The following is a 17,846-nucleotide window of genomic DNA, read 5'->3' on the forward strand; positions in this document are numbered from 1 at the left end:
TTGATTATTCAAAGTGTTTTTTTTTCTTTTTAAACATTCAGTAAAACATTGTTTTTGCAGGTTGAAAGGATCTTAATAACCTCTTTTGTGAAAGTTTCAAAGTAAATAGTGGAGGTTTGTTATTTGAACGATGACACGTGGAGGGAATACACGTTGCGCGGCACAGTCGTTGGTTAGATGTTAAGAAAGGGCAAGTTAATAAATTGATATCGAGGGGAAGGCAATTTAACTGGTAATTGGCTGCGAGTGGTTGGCTCGATGACTCGGTTATCGATGGAAACTCGTTTTTTCCCTCGAGGGCTGGTTGTCGAGTTACTATTCAATTAATGTATCGTTTCGTCTCGGATGATCGTGCAACGAGCATCGACCGCGGTTTGCTTTCGCGACGCGGCAGCACTTCCTGCCGGATTTTTCCTTCTTTTTTTTTTTTTTTTTAATAGGAAAATACGGGATTTGTCGATAATCTGAAACGAATTGATGCGAAACCTTTGAATATTTTCGCCGCACGATTGGCAATTTACACGATTGAGCGAAAAATCTGGAAATCCGTGATTATTAAAATATTGTGTGAGAATGGAAATAAGAAATTTATTTTTAAATATTATATATACGCGTCACAGATTATCAAGTATCAAGTTCAAGGAAGTGGAACGAATTGAATCTGAAATTTATCGAATACATCGCGAAAAGAATTAAACCAATGATTCGCGGAGAAAAACGATAATTATTTGCTGTCCACCAATTTAACTTTTTTACATCTCGTAAAAAAAAATACGAGAATTCCCCGTCGTCAATTATTTCGATTCGATAGAAATTTCGAAGGAAAATCGATTCGCCACGAACGATCGAAAGCCGAAAAGCCGTGAAAGCACGAATAAATCGAATTCTCGCGATGACTTCCGAAGCTCCGTTGCGTATATATACGCGCGTGTTTTCCTCCTCCCTTTCTCATCTGCTGAATAATGTAGCCAAGCTTTATCAGCATAACCTCGAACGACGAGAGCCGGGCAGAGCGAGGATCGCGCTCGCGCTCTCGCAGATACTTGGCTGATTCGCGAAAGATCGCCGAAAGATTAGCCATATCCTCGTCCCCGTTCGACTTATCGGATCGACGCTCGGTTCGCCGCAGATTCTCTCTTTCCCTCGTCGTGTTCGATTCGTGCATCGGGCTAAAGATAGCCGGCTATTTATCTGGCGGATGCTAGTCTCTCGTCTATTGGTATACCAACTTCGGGATCGAGGGTGTTTCTTTTTTTTTTTTTTTTTTTTTAATAAAAATCAGTTTCGTTCGCTAAATTTTCTTGTTCGTAATTTGTCGTAGCTATATGTCGGATAGATTTTTTGCAATCGCCTGTTGAATAGAATCGGATTAAAATATTCTTATCATCTCGAGTCGAATTACAATCCATACTCTTGGATTTATTTTTACGTATTTTGTTTAATTCCTTCATTTCTTTCGATCGAGTTGTAACTTGTCCATCGTAATCGTGCATCGAGGTATTCGGGTAATTTCTTTTACTTAAAAATAAAATACTAGATTTAAGAAGGGTTGTTCCAAGGCGGCCTCCTTAAAAAGGATTACAAGAAAAAAGGGTCGGCGCGTATTAAACGCGTAATCTACTTATATTTCACGATTGTATATATGGAATATATAGTTGCGTGCTTCTTTGAAGCTACCGATATTGCATATCGTTTGCAACCTAATGAACGAGCCGTTGTTTTCTTAGCCCGAGGGGATCGAACTGTTGTCCGCGCCGTTTCAAGAATGGCGTAATCTTCTATCCGTAACGAGTACATCTATTTTATCAACCAAAAAGAACGAAAAAAAAAAGAAAGAAAGAAAAAGAAATAAAATTAATCCGCAATTTCCAATAACTTCTAAAGTTAATCGCGGTCGAAAAGCGTTGGAGTAGGACGGCTTTAAATTTTTCACCGTGGTTTAAAACGCGTTCGAATTAGCATCGCCACAATAAACGCTATCACTGGATCGGTCATGCGCTATCATAAATTCCTCCAACGGTCGCAGATAACTCAACCCGATAAAAAAAGGCGCGCACAGTGACTATACGTACGCGTCTCCCCCCCTCCCATTATCTCTCTCTCCCTCCTTCTGCCTCCTCCTCCTCCTCCTCCTCCTTCTCCTCTTCGTTCTTGCAACTCCTTTCCTCTCGATTCGAATTATTTTTCCCGAGGACACCCCATTCTTTCTCATCCATCCATCCATCCATCCATCCTTTCTTCTTTCTTTCTTTCTTTCTTCTGACGAACCGCTAAACCGACAGGAAACGAGCCGGCAGATAGGCCACGACGCCATTGCACCCGGAGATAAAACAGTGATAGGGAGATCGATGAAGGCGATAGTTGAAGTTATTACCGGATAGAGGAAGCGGCCGTGACAAAGACGGAGACCGGACGAAAAAGAGAAACAGAAACTGTTAGTCCAGGGAGCCCTTGCGTACGTTTAGGGGGGAGGGGAGGTGTGGAAGGAGACGTAGAAACGCGAAACTCGAAGGACGAAGAGCGCGTGTAACATCGAGCGAGGAAGGACGAAGAGGAAAGAAAGCGCTGCTTTTGATGAAGAGAAGAAAGAAAGAAAAAGAGAGAGAGAGAGAGAGGGAGAGGGAGGCGGAATAAGTGAGGACACAATGGAAGAAAGAAGATAGATAGAGACGAATGCGGATGTGGAAATAGGGGCGAGAAGGAGGAAGGAAGAGGGAGAGGGGTGTGGAGAAGGGGTGTAGAGGAGTGCACGAAGTCCGATAAGCAGAAACGGTTATCAAGAAATGGAAATGACTGATAAAAGTCTGGTAGCGAGTTGTCGTTGGAACGTTTTTAATATTACATTAAGTCGGGATTATACTTTGTATATTATGTGTATGTATATATGTATGTATGTATATATGTACGTGTATATAGGAACGCGACGATTTGTGTCCGTGTTATGACGCATCGTCGCGAGGCACGCGAAATTTCACGGTCTCGTTATGACCGACCCGGAATGATTTAATTAACGATCGACTGGTAAAACTGAAGGGATAAGAGATCGAGCGGGAATGATTTTAATCGGGCGATGATCAAGCGTGGAGGAAGGACGAAAACGCCAAGGATCGATGAGATGATCGATCGTGCATAGATAACGTAAATGTCGAGTGTGTAATCGTTTGGATTTGAATATTTTTCGATGAATCGGCAATTTTGGATTATTGATTCGCGCTCATCGTGTTAAGCGGTACTTTCTTATGTAAAAATGACATTAAATGATAATAATAATAATAATAATAAGAGATATTAGATTAGATTTAACGGGGCGGGGGGAAGGACGTGAGTCGTCGTCTTTTGTCTTTAAAGCGCTGATAACGGTTGACGATTTGTCTTCTGGTATATTTCTATTCAGTAATGAAGAGATAGTCAAACATGGAGCATCGGTTGAATATGGAAATTTTTGCAGATGTAACGAGTGATAATAAAATAACAATAGTTGTGGCGGCGATAGTGATAATTCTTTTCCCTAATGAAAAATTATATAACAAGAAGAAAAATTGTTTTCGATAATGTGTGGGAATTAAAACATCATCGATGATGACTTAATATCTTAGGTAATATTATTTTATTATTTATTTATATATATATATATTTATTCGTAATTCGCTTCGCTTTTGTAGATCAATGATATACACTTTGTTAAAGTCTGTATTAACTCTGTATATAATAAATTCATTAGAGTACGTTGAATTCACATTTCAATTCCAATAATAATCTATTTTCTATCGAAATGGAATGTCTAACAAATGTATTCCTGGAAAAGGTGAACACACCTACAATGAATTCTAAAATATATTTCACTTCACTTTACGCCTGAAATTGCACAATTCCTTCTATAGCATCGTCGTATATTGGCACATACGTTCGAAATTCTTGCGCAATGACAGTTTGCAGATTTTCCGCTCGCTACGCGCGTAGGTGTCGATTGCATTCGCGAAATGTTGAGTAGACATCGCAAAAGAACGCTTCGATCATCGACGAACTTGGTTTTATCGTCGAATTTTTGTCCGTGTGTTCCTCGTTGCGAATAAGTTTCGCGCCACTGCCGCCATTTGCATAATGGCGTCCGCGCAAAATCAGTGTGACGACACCGCCGCCGTATGCAAATCTTAATACCCGTTTAACGTCTGAATTATGGCCGATTAAATGGCAGATCGACCCAGATCCTTGTGAAAAAAGTTCAATTCGGTCCTCTCGTCGATGGATATTGCGAAACTTGTATCGCCGAATTCTGTTGGAGTTTGCCTCGGAATGGACTCGTTTGGATAGTTTGGTTAGGTTCATCGTATTGAGAAATGGGCGATTCACGGAACGAATTGTGGACATCGAACGATATCGACTTCATAAAGGTAGCTCAAAATGAATTTTACGAAGATATTTAAACGTTTCGCATAGAGATTTCGTTAGAATTCTGGTAATACGAAGTTCATCGAATCCAGAGAAGAATTGATTATGTGATATAGCATGTACATTTAAGGCATTCCAGAATTAGAATATTGAGGTTAGTCCTGTATTTGATTTATATTTAATTATATCTTATAATTAGAGAAGTAGATGAATCTTATAAATAGAATATTAAGAAATTTTAGAACGATTAGGATATTGAGGTTAGTTTCTATATTTGGTTATGTTTTAGAAAATGTCATAATATAATTCTAATATTCAAAGATTTAATATTTGAACTTTTTACAAATGTAATTCTTTCTACAATCTGTCATATATTTCTATTACGTTTTTTCTCTGTTATTTTAGCACAAAGAAAAATATCTTTTGTTACATTACAATAAACGAAGTTGGACAATCGTTCTATGCAAATTAGTGACTACACGACTATTAGATGCCGTTATTACATAATGCTGAATATTTTAACATAAACTTCATTTGTATCAAAGTACGTATACTTTAACGAATACTTTTTTTTCATTTGAAGATTCCAAGATTCTTAATTGTATGGATTTATCGCGAGTCTCTTTTCATCATAATTTATACTTTTATGTAAAATCGACAAAATTTTACAGGATATCTATAACGCAGTTGGTTTTACGAATGTACAAACTCTTCATCACGATTGCGATAAAACGCATCATATGCGTATCGCGATGTGTTTTTTCGGATCGTTCAGCAATAATTCGTGGGCATCATATTATTCCACCGTTTGCAGTTCGGCTTTGATATCGGATCGCATCGGTGCTTGCGTGTCATCGGTTCTGATTCAAATATATTTTTATGAAATTGAGTAACGAGCCGAGTAAACCGAAGTTGAATTTTTTATTTCGAATAAAATATGTAACACCGTTTTTTGGTTTTCCGTCCTATCCGTATATAAATCGGTTAAATAATCTATCGTCGAATGTCACTATCGCAAAATTATCGTTCAACATTTTATCAAACATTTTCCATTTTAAAAGATAGTAAAACAGTGGGGAGGGACCATCGATCGTTTTGCGTTTTAGGTAGCAAGAAATTTTATTCAATCATTACATAGACAAAGAAACTTGTTTACGATCGAACTGGTCTGTCGACAGATTTACCAAGTCATCGTGCGCCTCTCTCTCTGAACACGAGCCTCGAGTCCAACTGTTTTGACACTCGTTCGTCTCGTAGACGGCCTCTGGGCTCCTCTCGTCGGCCTTTCTTCTTCTCCGGCCTCCGAATTCCATGCCGAGTTATATCAGAATATCTATGGACTCGTCTGGACCACTTTTCGCTTAATCGTCTTCTACTCTTCGTCTGGTATACCGCCGCTACCTAGCGAACATCTGTCCGTAATGCCATGTTGCTCTTTTGAACTGAATATCGTTGTTTGGACGTTTAGAAGATAGTAATGATTAAATAGATAAAAACTTGGAAAATACAACGATTTAATATTCAGGTACTTTTTCAGATGATATTTTCTTTTGATTATATTATTCAATTTTTTATTTTAGAAGTTAGGAAATTTTTGAATCTATATTTATTACATTTTAAGGTTATAATTAAATATATATTATGAAAAAATTGAAATTAAAAGTCAAAGATTTCGAATGATATAAATGTTACGATGAAAAAGATACAAGGATCTCTTATTTTTCTGATGTAAATTTTTATACACGGAATATAATTAAACGCGATCAAATATGAGAATCTCTGATATATCGTTGAAACGAATCATTCGGATCTGAGAAAAATAATTTTATCGTGATATTTATATCGGTCCAATTCTTAATTTTTATTTTTTTTTAAACTTATTATATTTTTCTGTTTCGTTATTGTTTTTTAAGATATCTATCGCAGTTTAATATATTGTTTATATATCGTTTTAGCGATTGGAAACAGTTGAAAGGAATTTTGAAGTTTAAGGATAATCTAGAAGAGAATCTTCCTACACCAAAAGCGATACGACAAGTCGGAGGATGTTCCGCGATTGCGGTGACGCACGCAAACGTACAAAGGTCGCCTCGTAAATAGTTTAATCTCCGAGCGATCAAGCTGGCGTCTGATTAAAACTGTCTCGCCTCTGTTAATCATTATCTCTCCCGTTCGAAAGTACAAAGATGCGTTTTGTCTTCGTCTTCGTGAATTTTTGTACTCCTTTAAAAATTTAACGAGCCTGGAACAGTTCGTCCAGTGTTCCATTTTGTGTATCGGTATCCAATCACGATTATCGAGAAGAAAAAACTCATTATGCTAATCGTCAAAAGACGGGAGAAGAATGTTTGTCATTACATAATTATCAAAATTGATAATTTCAAACTTTTGGAAGAAGATATTCCAAAATTTCAAGACCTCCCACTTGCAGTAATTTATTCAATTCAACATTTATTGTATCCAGTTCTTCAAACTTGTGTCCACGCTTTTTTTGGAAAAATATTCCAGCATATATAATAGGTACATTATTCATTCATTTATTTTATTTCTCAATATTCCTTTTTTATTTTCTGTTTTCTTACACTTTATGATTCATAATTTCTAAATTCATAATTTCTTTTTATAGAATTCCATTTTGTACAATTATTTATATAAGATATTTAAGATATACAACGAGATAAAAATAAAAGGAGAAAGAAGTAAGGAAAAACGAGTGCTACACGATAGAAAATGAGCGAGGTCCCAAGGTGTCGATGGGCGGGATCGAGGTTACCAAGATGACCCAACAAATGTCCATACGAGGAGAACGGACACAGGCGGAGGTGCAGCGGCGTGTACATAGTGGAAGGCGAGGCAGGCGCACAGTAGTCATTCCCGTGGCACGTCGTGACGAGTCTCGCGGAGTCTCTCAGACTGCTATCTTTCTGACATTGAGGCGCCGGTATCTGTGCCACCAAGTCTCAGCGTACAACCTGCTGCGACCGAGATATGCCTCTCCCGACCGGCACAACTTTGCGCCGTTTTGACGTGCGCCAGATAACTGACGTCCCCTCTCTTTCTCTCTTCCTCTTCTTCTTCTTACTTGCCCTCTGACATGGTCGAAAGCGTGGCCCTGGAAGTGTATCTCCAGAACCGGAATCGCTCTTTCAAACTTGAGCCGTAAGAATATCGCAAAGATTTTCTATTTTTATTTTATCTGCCTGGATATAATATATAACTTCTTAGAACGATTAGGATAACTAGTCTAGCAGAGATATCGTTTGAAAAGATCACGATAGAATTTAATATTTTTCAATCGATGCTCTCAATAAGAATCCGTCCAATAAGTTAACTTTCACTCTGTCCATTAGTCCAACAGTCGTATCTTTCACCAACTTTACCCATCATCCTCGCCCAGCCTCACTTCATACGAATTTCCCATCAAATTCAACTCCTTAAAGAACCCTCCCCTCCGATTCATCAGCATCGTCGTTATCCACGATTTTCTGGAGTTCGCGTGGGGCCAGCCTGGTCGGGGCAAAGAAGCCAGAGTGCGCGCAGGTATAAAGCGATGCGCTAGCAGTCGTTTGACGACGGCTATGAATAATTCATGGACGGCGTTTCCTCATACAGCTCGAATGCTCTTCTGAGAACGTGGCAGGACACAGGAAAGCGTCGATAACGATCTCTCCCTAGCTCTCCTCCCTCCCTCCCTCTCTTTCTCTCTCTCACACACACACTCTCATTCTCTCCCACCCGTTTCCACGGGTCTCTCTTATAAAGATCCCCGTCCTCGTCGCACGTGGTACGTTCATCTCCCTTCTATCCACGTGACTCATGGTATCGAGCACGGCGGATGGCTCGTCACGATGCGTCAGTGCGTCAGATAAAGTCACCGTACGGTCCGCCGTATCCTCGTCATTCTCATTGTGTCAGGCCTCGCGCGGTGACACGTTCGGTGTGTGTCCTACATCGGGTGCTCAATTCTTTTTCCTCCTCCTCCTCCTCTTCTCTCGCCGTGCCTCCGTCTCTCTCTCTCTCTCTCTGTCTCTCTTTCTCGGCCAGAGATTCCGAAAATCGACCGGTCGATTTGCTCGCACGTTCTGCCTCTCGTCCAGATATCGCTCCACGATCTACACGCTCTTCGAGCTTTTCGGTCGATGCTCTCCCTCTCTCTCTCTCTCTTTCTGTTTTTTCCCTTTTTTGTTTCTGCTCGTTGAAAGGATTATAAAGCTCGCTATTCCCGATGGGACATGGCGGGACTGTGGTCAAACGATGATCGTTTTTTCATACTTTCTTTTTTTTTTTTTTTCCGATCTTCTTTCTTTCGAACCGTTTTCGATTTGTGCACCGTTAAATGGAAAACTGTTCAGTGCGAACGTTGGAATTTTAAATTAGAATAATTGTCAAGCGTTATAATGAAATATAAAAATATATAATTGGACTATTTCAAATTTCACGAAGGATGACAATTTCACATTGTCGAACGGGTACGCGTGGATGATCTTCGATCGAGAATTATTGCCAATACATAAGCGTTCCAGCGATTTCTTAAACGCGATAAGCAAAATTATTCGCATTTCGAATCCTTCGAGCGAGATAAAGAAGAATAAGAATAAGAATCGATTTATGGTCTCAATAGCGTGGATTTCCACGAATTTTATTGAAAAGTTCTTTGTTAGGGATCGGCATCTTTCGGCCGGCGATCGGCAGAACGCGAGCGGCGGCGTTATCCGTAAAATCGTATATACATATACGCGATAGGCAAAGTACGTGCCGCGATTATCTCGCCGTTTCGATCGCGTATACGGGGCTCTGCGTGCCTCGTGTGCGTGTGCGTGGGTTCACGAGGGACACGCGTGTGCTCCGTCCGCTCCTCTTTTTTCCTCTTCCTGCTCTCGCGTGTATTACGCTCGCGCGTTTCTGCGCGCACCGTACCGTGCATACTCCGTGTCCCGTAAAAAAAAAAAAAAGAAAGAAAGAAAGAAAGGAAAAAAGAAAAAAGAGAAAAGCACAAAAAAATACGTAAGCGTACGCGCGCTTCTCCCCTTTCGATTCTAATTGAATAGAATTCATTCAACGCAAATTGCAGAAATTGTATTCGAATTGCAACAACTTGCAATGAATCGAGAACAATTTACTCGATTGACTGTTTTATCTTTATGGTCAATTTCTTTAAAAAGAAACCTCTTTAATTTGTACGCTTCACATTGGAGAAATGTAGATTAACAATCCTTGCAATTATTTGATACGTGAACTAGAAATGTTATTGCTAACTGTATTCGGTAGTCAGCTAATTTCTTTCTTCTGGATCGAATATTTTATGTAACATATCAACAATTATGATACGTTATAATTAAATAATCTCGTCCCGTTCGATAATGAAATAACAAACCATGAAATTACAAAATATCTTATTATTATCATAATTATAATGAATTTCTATTTCCACTTATAATTGTCGTTTAAAGCAGATTTTAACCAGAGGGAAACATTGTTTTTTCTTCTCCTTTCTTTTTTTTTCTTTCTTTCTTTCTCTTTCTTTTCCCGTGCCATACGGGAAGAGGCGTCGATGGCCGCTTTTGTCATCGCGCGCTGTTACGCCATGCATGAACGTGGAGAACACACGGTGCACAACCGTCGTCCTTCCTTTTTCGTTCTTTCGTTCGTTCGTTCGTTCTTCGACGTTCTCGTGGCCAGCCACGTTTTTACCAACGCTATCCGCCACCACGATCGCTACTAGAGACCTTAATCTATTTCATTTCGTCTCGTTAACAACACGCTCTCACCGATCCCCTCTCCCTTCCTCTCCTCTTCCGTTTGCCAGTTGTTCAACGGTGGCCAGAGGAGGCGAGAGGGGAGAGCAAATGCCTGACCGATATCGAGGCTAGATAACGGGCCTCGTTGCCGTACATCTTTTTCAATTGCACGCTCATTGATACACCTCGATGACGAAGCGCTTCGAGAAATTTCGACCGATATTTTCCCCATTTTTATCTATCCTATCTGTTAGACATCTATCCGGATATCTCTCCGGATTTTTCCAAATCCATCCAAGGATCTTTCGGTTCGATAAAAAAAAAAAAAGAAAAGATCCAAAAGCAAATTTGAATTTTCTTCCTTCTTATATACATAAGATTATCGATAATTCTTATCGCGAATATTACACAGATGGATATCTCGACAAATTCTTGACAAATGAAAATTCAATTACAAATTTTTCGATTAAGACATTTACATCCTTCCTGATTTTTATCGATCGTCAGTTATCAACGCGATAGAAGAATAATAATTCGAAAAACGAACGAATGGGAAATGTACGTAGAAATGATACATACCGTATCAAGAAGATTCGAATCTGTTGTATCGGATTATTACACGGGATATCCGGCCGAATTTTCGCCAAAAACGTCCAAGTATGCGGTTGGTACCAGGCACCGACTTTTATCTCGCGACCGGTTGACTCACCGTTTATCTTTACGTTCGCCTAGACGGTATTGTCCGCCTGTTATCTTCCACTATTTACCAAAGAAGAACCACCAGTCGATCAACAGATAGCGTCGAGTCATTGTCTAAACTCGTTCCTTTTTTTCTTTTTTTTTTTCTTTCTTTCTCTCCGTCTCCTCCTCCCCCGCCTGAAAATAATCTCCCCGTGACGCGATACCGAATCATTTCGCCTCTCTCTCAACTCGTATCGTAATTATTCCTGTAAACGAGGAACTATTCTGCTCGATATCCTCCCCTGCGAGGATCCACCACCCCTTCCGATACGAAGCGTCGAGTTGAAGGAGGATAGGAAAGTTCTCAATAACCAGGGTGGTGACGGAGGGCTCTCGCCTAAACGCGTGAAAACGGAATGGAAGCGAGGCATCTCTCTCTCTCTTCCTTGTTTCTCTCCCCCTCCCCCTATTTCTCTTCATTTACGTCACTACGTGGCTGCCGGGGACGAGAAGCTAAGCTGAAGCCCGAGCGCACAATAATTCTATCTATCTATTTATCTTCTTCAGCCTTCAAAAGAAGAGGGAACAATGACGCGGCTCGCGAGACGTTCGGCAATTTGTTGCGGCGAGAGAGAAAGAGAGGAGGAGGAAGAGAAGAGGGGTGGACAGAGAAAGGCACGGACTGAATGATAAAAGGGACGAAGAGAGAGAGAGAGAGAGAGAGAGAAGTAGCTAGAATAAACCATTTGAGAGGGAGAGAGGAAGAGAGAGTGAAGAGAGATTGTAGAGGGAAAGGGATATATAACAGTGCACACACTACACTAGTAAGGAAAGAGGTAGACAGAGAGAAAAAAACGGGGATAGAGAATGGAAGAACGAGAGAGAGAGAGGGAGAGAGAGTGGGTGAGTTGTACGCAGTCGAGGTAGCCTCTATCCACGGCTGGGATCTAATCTCCCTCGGGAATCTGGCATCCTATACCGGTATCGTTCAGGGAATCTCTTCTCCACCTCCCAACCTCCCACTTCTTCCTCCCCCTTTCCTCGCCTCCCACCACCTATCTGTACGCTGACTATGTCCTAGTTTATACACACTTCGATATCCTTGTGATAACGCTTCCAACCAACCCCACCCTTCCCACCCTTTCTCTCTCTCTCTCTTTCTCTTTCTCTCTCTCTTTCTCTGTCAGTCCTCGTCGACCCGGTGCTAACGTTCACTTCACTTCAGAGAGACGATCGCAATTTCTCGAATGGCCCTCCTCCCCTTACCCACCCCCTGTGCGTTCTTCCCGCGCAACCCCTTTCTCCATCGCTATCCGTCGAGCCAGAGCCAGATACCATTGACGGATAAAAATGTTCGAAGCTTCGTTATCGATCGTGCCTCAGATCCTAGGATCCTGATAACTAGGATATAATCGAAGATGTAGCGATACACGGAGGGGGAATTCTCTGTTGGATGGGGAGGGAGGATTTGGTCGTCGAAAGTCGAAAGGGGAAAACGGAATAAACGGGGAAATGGGGAGAAGATTGATCGAGAAGATATTTTTTCGTCGTTCGGAATTTTGGAGGAAAGTTTGACGGGAAAGGATACGATTTCAGTTTTATTCTCTGAAAAGAAGAAAAAAAAAAAGAATCGTTAACCGACGTGTTAAAAAATATATATGGAAAAAGTGAAATTAGCGAAATTAATGAAATAGGTAGGTTTTCTACGACTCGATCGATAAATTGGAACTGAAGCTATTTTATTATATAGTTAATTGAAACGTATCCGCTTATTAAATGGAAAAGGTGAGGATTTGAAGGAATATTATGTCTCTTATTATGTCTCGACGGGGAACTTACCGAGTCGCTGAACCGTTGCCGTGTCTTTTCTTATTCAAACTGATTTACTTATCGGCTCTATCTTTAACTGGTCTGTCCAGTCGGCCGCAATTAATCGCCGCGTTTCTCTATTACGCTCCATCCGCGAGAGACACGAGCGGCGTGTCCACTCCAACTTGAACGTACGTACGAATATAATTCACGTATATTATTCCTCGACTCGAATAGGAGAAAAAGGCCTTATTCGAGAAAAATTCTAAACCATCCAAAGTTTGTTTCACGACAAACGTGCCTTCTTATCCCACGTCTCATCCCACCACCTTTCCTTTTTTTCGATTCATCCATTTTACACAACCGATCGTTTCCCATGGCTCTCGAACGAAGGCGGAGAGGATCGATCGAAGGCGGGCCTTTTTTTCACGCCGGTAACAATTTGCAACGCGAGAATGAAGTGTAATTTAGAGAGTGGCGCCCGAAGGCAGGAGGAAAATGGAGGGCAAATAAAGGCGGCGTTACAACCGTTGAACAAACAAGCCTGGTTGAAATAACCGCGCGTACAACGGCCGCAGCCGCATCGACTCGGATATTCACAGAGAGAGAGAGAGAGAGAGAGAAACAGAGAAAGAGAGAGAAAGAGAGAGAGAGAGGTAGTCCGTGCATGCGAGAAGATAAGGAAACGTTCGTGATCTTTCGACACAGATAAAAATGAAAAAAAAAAAGTGGAAAAAAGAGAAAAGGAAAAAAAAGAAAGGAAAGAGAAGAAAGGATGAAATCGATGATTCTCGAGAACAGAGTCCGATCTGAGCGTGCGTATATTTTCGATCGGGGGACGACGCACTTGCCTCTCGACGGCGTTCCATCGGTGCTGATTAAAACGTGTTTATCTTTATTGTAATCGGGGTGCCGGTCGTAAAGCGTTCACCTAACTGGATATGGTTTCCTCGCGTCGTGTCCGCCCGATTCGATCAATCAAGAAAGTATTAGACCGTTAAATCCTTTCATCCGTATTAATTCAAAATTTTGGGTTCTCCTTCGCTTGGAATTCTCGATCCCAACATTCCATCCACTTTCTCGCATCTCGTAACGAAGAAAATAAAGGTTATTATATATTATGTATTTTTATCAATTCCTCCATTCTCCTTATTTTTATCAATTCCTCCATTCTCCTTATTTTTATCAATTCCTCCATTCTCCTTATTTTTATCAATTCCTCCATTCTCCTTATTTTTATCAATTCCTCCATTCTCCTTATTTTTATCAATCCCTCCTCCTCCTTATTTTTATCAATTCCTCCATCTCCTTATTTTTATCAATTCCTCCATCTCCTTATTTTTATCAATTCCTTTTTATATTTATCAATTCCTTTTCGTTAATTCTATCGATTCTTCTACTTTCTTATTTCAATCATTTTCGTTTCTTCGCTTATTTTATCAATTGCTCATTTTCTCTCTTATCGATATTCGCCTGATTCAATTAATCAAGAAAATTATTAGATCGTTTAATCCTTTCATCGGTTATAATTCAAAATTTTGGATTCTTCTTCGCTTGGAATTCTCGATCCCAACATTCCATCTATTTTCTCGCATCTCGTAATGATGAAAATAAAGGTTATTATATGTTATATATTTTTATCAATTCCTCCATTCTCCTTATTTTTATCAATTCCTCCATTCTCCTTATTTTTATCAATTCCTCCATCTCCTTATTTTTATCAATTCCTCCTTCTCCTTATTTTTATCAATTCCTCCATTCTCCTTATTTTTATCAATTCCTCCATCTCCTTATTTTTATCAATTCCTCCTCCTCCTTATTTTTATCAATTTCTTCTTATATTTATAAATTCTTTTTACCCAAAATTTATTGATTCTTCTTTCTCCTCAAATTTGTCAATTCCTTCTCCTTAATTCTGTCGATTCTTCTATTTTCTTATTTTAATCATTTTTGTCTCTTCGTTTATTTTATCAATTGCTCTTCTTTTCTCTTATCGATATTCGTCCGATTCGATCAATCAAAAAAGTATTAGACCATTTAATCCTTTCATCCGTATAATTCAAAATTTTGGATTCTCCTTCGCTTGGAATTCTCGATCCCAACATTCCATCCACTTTCTCGCATCTCGTAATGATGGAAAAAAAATTATTATATATTATGTATTTTTATCAATTCCTCCTCCTCCTTATTTTTATCAATTCCTCCATCTCCTTATTTTTATCAATTCCTTCATTCTCCTTATTTTTATCAATTCCTCCATTCTCCTTATTTTTATCAATTCTTCCATTCTCCTTATTTTTATCAATTCCTCCATTCTCCTTATTTTTATCAATTCCTTCATCTCCTTATTTTTATCAATTCCTTTTTATATTTATCAATTCCTTTTCGTTAATTCTGTCGATTCTTCTATTTTCTTATTTCAATCATTTTTGTTTCTTCGCTTATTTTATCAATTGCTCTTCTTTTCTCTTATCGATATTCGTCCGATTCGATCAATCAAAAAAGTATTAGATCGTTAAATCCTTTCATCCTTATTAATTCAAAATTTTGTTCTCCTTCGCTTGGAATTCTCGATCCCAACATTCCATCCATTTTCTCGCATCTCGTAACGAAGAAAATAAAGGTTATTATATATTATGTATTTTTATCAATTCCTCCATTCTCCTTATTTTTATCAATTCTTCCATTCTCTTTATTTTTATCAATTCCTCCATTCTCCTTATTTTTATCAATCCCTTCTCCTCCTTATTTTTATCAATTCCTCCATCTCCTTATTTTTATCAATTCCTCCATTCTCCTTATTTTTATCAATTCCTCCATTCTCCTTATTTTTATCAATCCCTCCTCCTCCTTATTTTTATCAATTCCTCCATCTCCTTATTTTTATCAATTCCTTTTTATATTTATCAATTCCTTTTCGTTAATTCTATCGATTCTTCTACTTTCTTATTTCAATCATTTTCGTTTCTTCGCTTATTTTATCAATTGCTCATTTTCTCTCTTATCGATATTCGCCTGATTCAATTAATCAAGAAAATTATTAGATCGTTTAATCCTTTCATCGGTTATAATTCAAAATTTTGGATTCTTCTTCGCTTGGAATTCTCGATCCCAACATTCCATCTATTTTCTCGCATCTCGTAATGATGAAAATAAAGGTTATTATATATTATGTATTTTTATCAATTCCTCCATTCTCCTTATTTTTATCAATTCCTCCATTCTCCTTATTTTTATCAATTCCTCCATTCTCCTTATTTTTATCAATTCCTCCATCTCCTTATTTTTATCAATTCCTCCTCTTTCTTATTTTTATCAATTCCTCTACCTTATTTTTATCAATTTCTTCTTATATTTATAAATTCTTTTTACCCAAAATTTATTGATTCTTCTTCCTCCTCAAATTTGTCAATTCCTTCTCCTTAATTCTGTCGATTCTTCTATTTTCTTATTTTAATCATTTTTGTCTCTTCGTTTATTTTATCAATTGCTCTTCTTTTCTCTTATCGATATTCGTCCGATTCGATCAATCAAAAAAGTATTAGACCATTTAATCCTTTCATCGGTTATAATTCAAAATTTTGGATTCTCCTTCGCTTGGAATTCTCGATCCTAACATTCCATCCACTTTCTTGCATTTCGTTACGATAGAAATAATGATTATTATATATCATGTATTTTTATCAATTCCTCCTCTTTCTTATTTTTATCAATTCCTCTACCTTATTTTTATCAATTTCTTCTTATATTTATAAATTCTTTTTACCCAAAATTTATTGATTCTTCTTCCTCCTCAAATTTGTCAATTCCTTCTCCTTAATTCTGTCGATTCTTCTATTTTCTTATTTCAATCATTTTTGTTTCTTCGCTTATTTTATCAATTGCTCTTCTTTTCTCTTATCGATATTCGTCCGATTCGATCAATCAAAAAAGTATTAGATCGTTAAATCCTTTCATCCTTATTAATTCAAAATTTTGTTCTCCTTCGCTTGGAATTCTCGATCCCAACATTCCATCCATTTTCTCGCATCTCGTAACGAAGAAAATAAAGGTTATTATATATTATGTATTTTTATCAATTCCTCCATTCTCCTTATTTTTATCAATTCCTCCATTCTCCTTATTTTTATCAATTCCTCCATTCTCCTTATTTTTATCAATTCCTCCATTCTCCTTATTTTTATCAATTCCTCCATTCTCCTTATTTTTATCAATTCCTCCATTCTCCTTATTTTTATCAATTCCTCCTCCTCCTTATTTTTATCAATTCCTCCATTCTCCTTATTTTTATCAATTCCTCCTCTTCCTTATTTTTATCAATTCCTCCATCTCCTTATTTTTATCAATTCCTCCATCTTTTTATTTTTATCAATTCCTTTTTATATTTATCAATTCTTTTTCCTCGCAAAATTTATTGATTCTTCTTCCTCCTCAAATTTGTCAATTCCTTTTCGTTAATTCTATCGATTCTTCTACTTTCTTATTTCAATCATTTTCTCTTCAGTCTCTTCGCTTATTTTATCAATTGCCCTTCTTTTCTCTTATCGATATTTTATTCTCATTTTCTTCATCATTCTTACTTTCGTTTTTCATCTTCATTTTTTTCGTTTCCTTTATTAATTTCTCATTCTTCTCAAATTTATTTCAACGGATCTGGTCGTCGTGAAATTATTAATATCCCATCGACATACCGACTCGTTCGGTTCTTTGTTTCGAAATTCCGTTTCTCTCTTACCCATGATTGAAAAATTCAAATCATTTCCATTATTACGCGAAAGAGGGACAAGAGTTGGAAACAAAGTTGGTTGGTTGGAGAACAGAGGGGTCCCGGAAAGGAAATGGAACGGTGCAATAGGGGTGGTGTAGAAGGTGGGAGGGGTAAAAAGATCGCGGAACATTCGGCGAAAACGAGGCGCACGAGGCAGAAGAAAGGGAGAGAGAGAGAGAGAGAGAGAGAGAGAGAGAGAGAGAGAGAGAGAGAGAGAGAGGCGGCAGGAGAGAGGAATATATACGAGTGGTGTCGAGGCTGGAAAGCCTTGAGAGTTGCGGCGCCACTGGATGGAGATAAGGGAGCGTTATCGGCTGCGCGGTGGCTCTTATCAGCGATCGCGCTCTCCGTTCTCCCTCTCCCTCGCCCCCACTCCACACTCTCTCTATCTATCTCGCTCGCATCCCCGCTACCCTCGCGTAGCCTCGCTTCGCGGCTCGGCGATGCTATCATCTAACTAG

At 38.7% G+C, this 17,846-nt stretch overlaps 1 protein-coding gene across 14 annotated transcripts in view; it reads left to right on the top strand.

Moving 5' to 3' along the window:
* The window catches only part of LOC100577801 (zinc finger protein ush), a 175,280-nt gene that overhangs the window by 76,664 nt on the left and 80,770 nt on the right, over positions 1 to 17,846 (top strand). For 2 of the 14 annotated variants that reach the window (XM_026443835.1, XM_026443839.1), the window contains exon 2: positions 61 to 3,596. The exons of 4 other annotated variants lie outside the window; for them this stretch is intronic. The gene's annotated coding sequence lies outside the window, so the exon portion shown is untranslated. 8 more of the 14 variants (XM_026443832.1, XM_026443833.1, XM_026443831.1 and 5 more) reach the window with 8 other exon arrangements.

The sequence above is a fragment of the Apis mellifera genome, linkage group LG11 (assembly GCF_003254395.2).
Source record: "Apis mellifera strain DH4 linkage group LG11, Amel_HAv3.1, whole genome shotgun sequence".
NCBI lineage: Eukaryota > Metazoa > Arthropoda > Insecta > Hymenoptera > Apidae > Apis > Apis mellifera.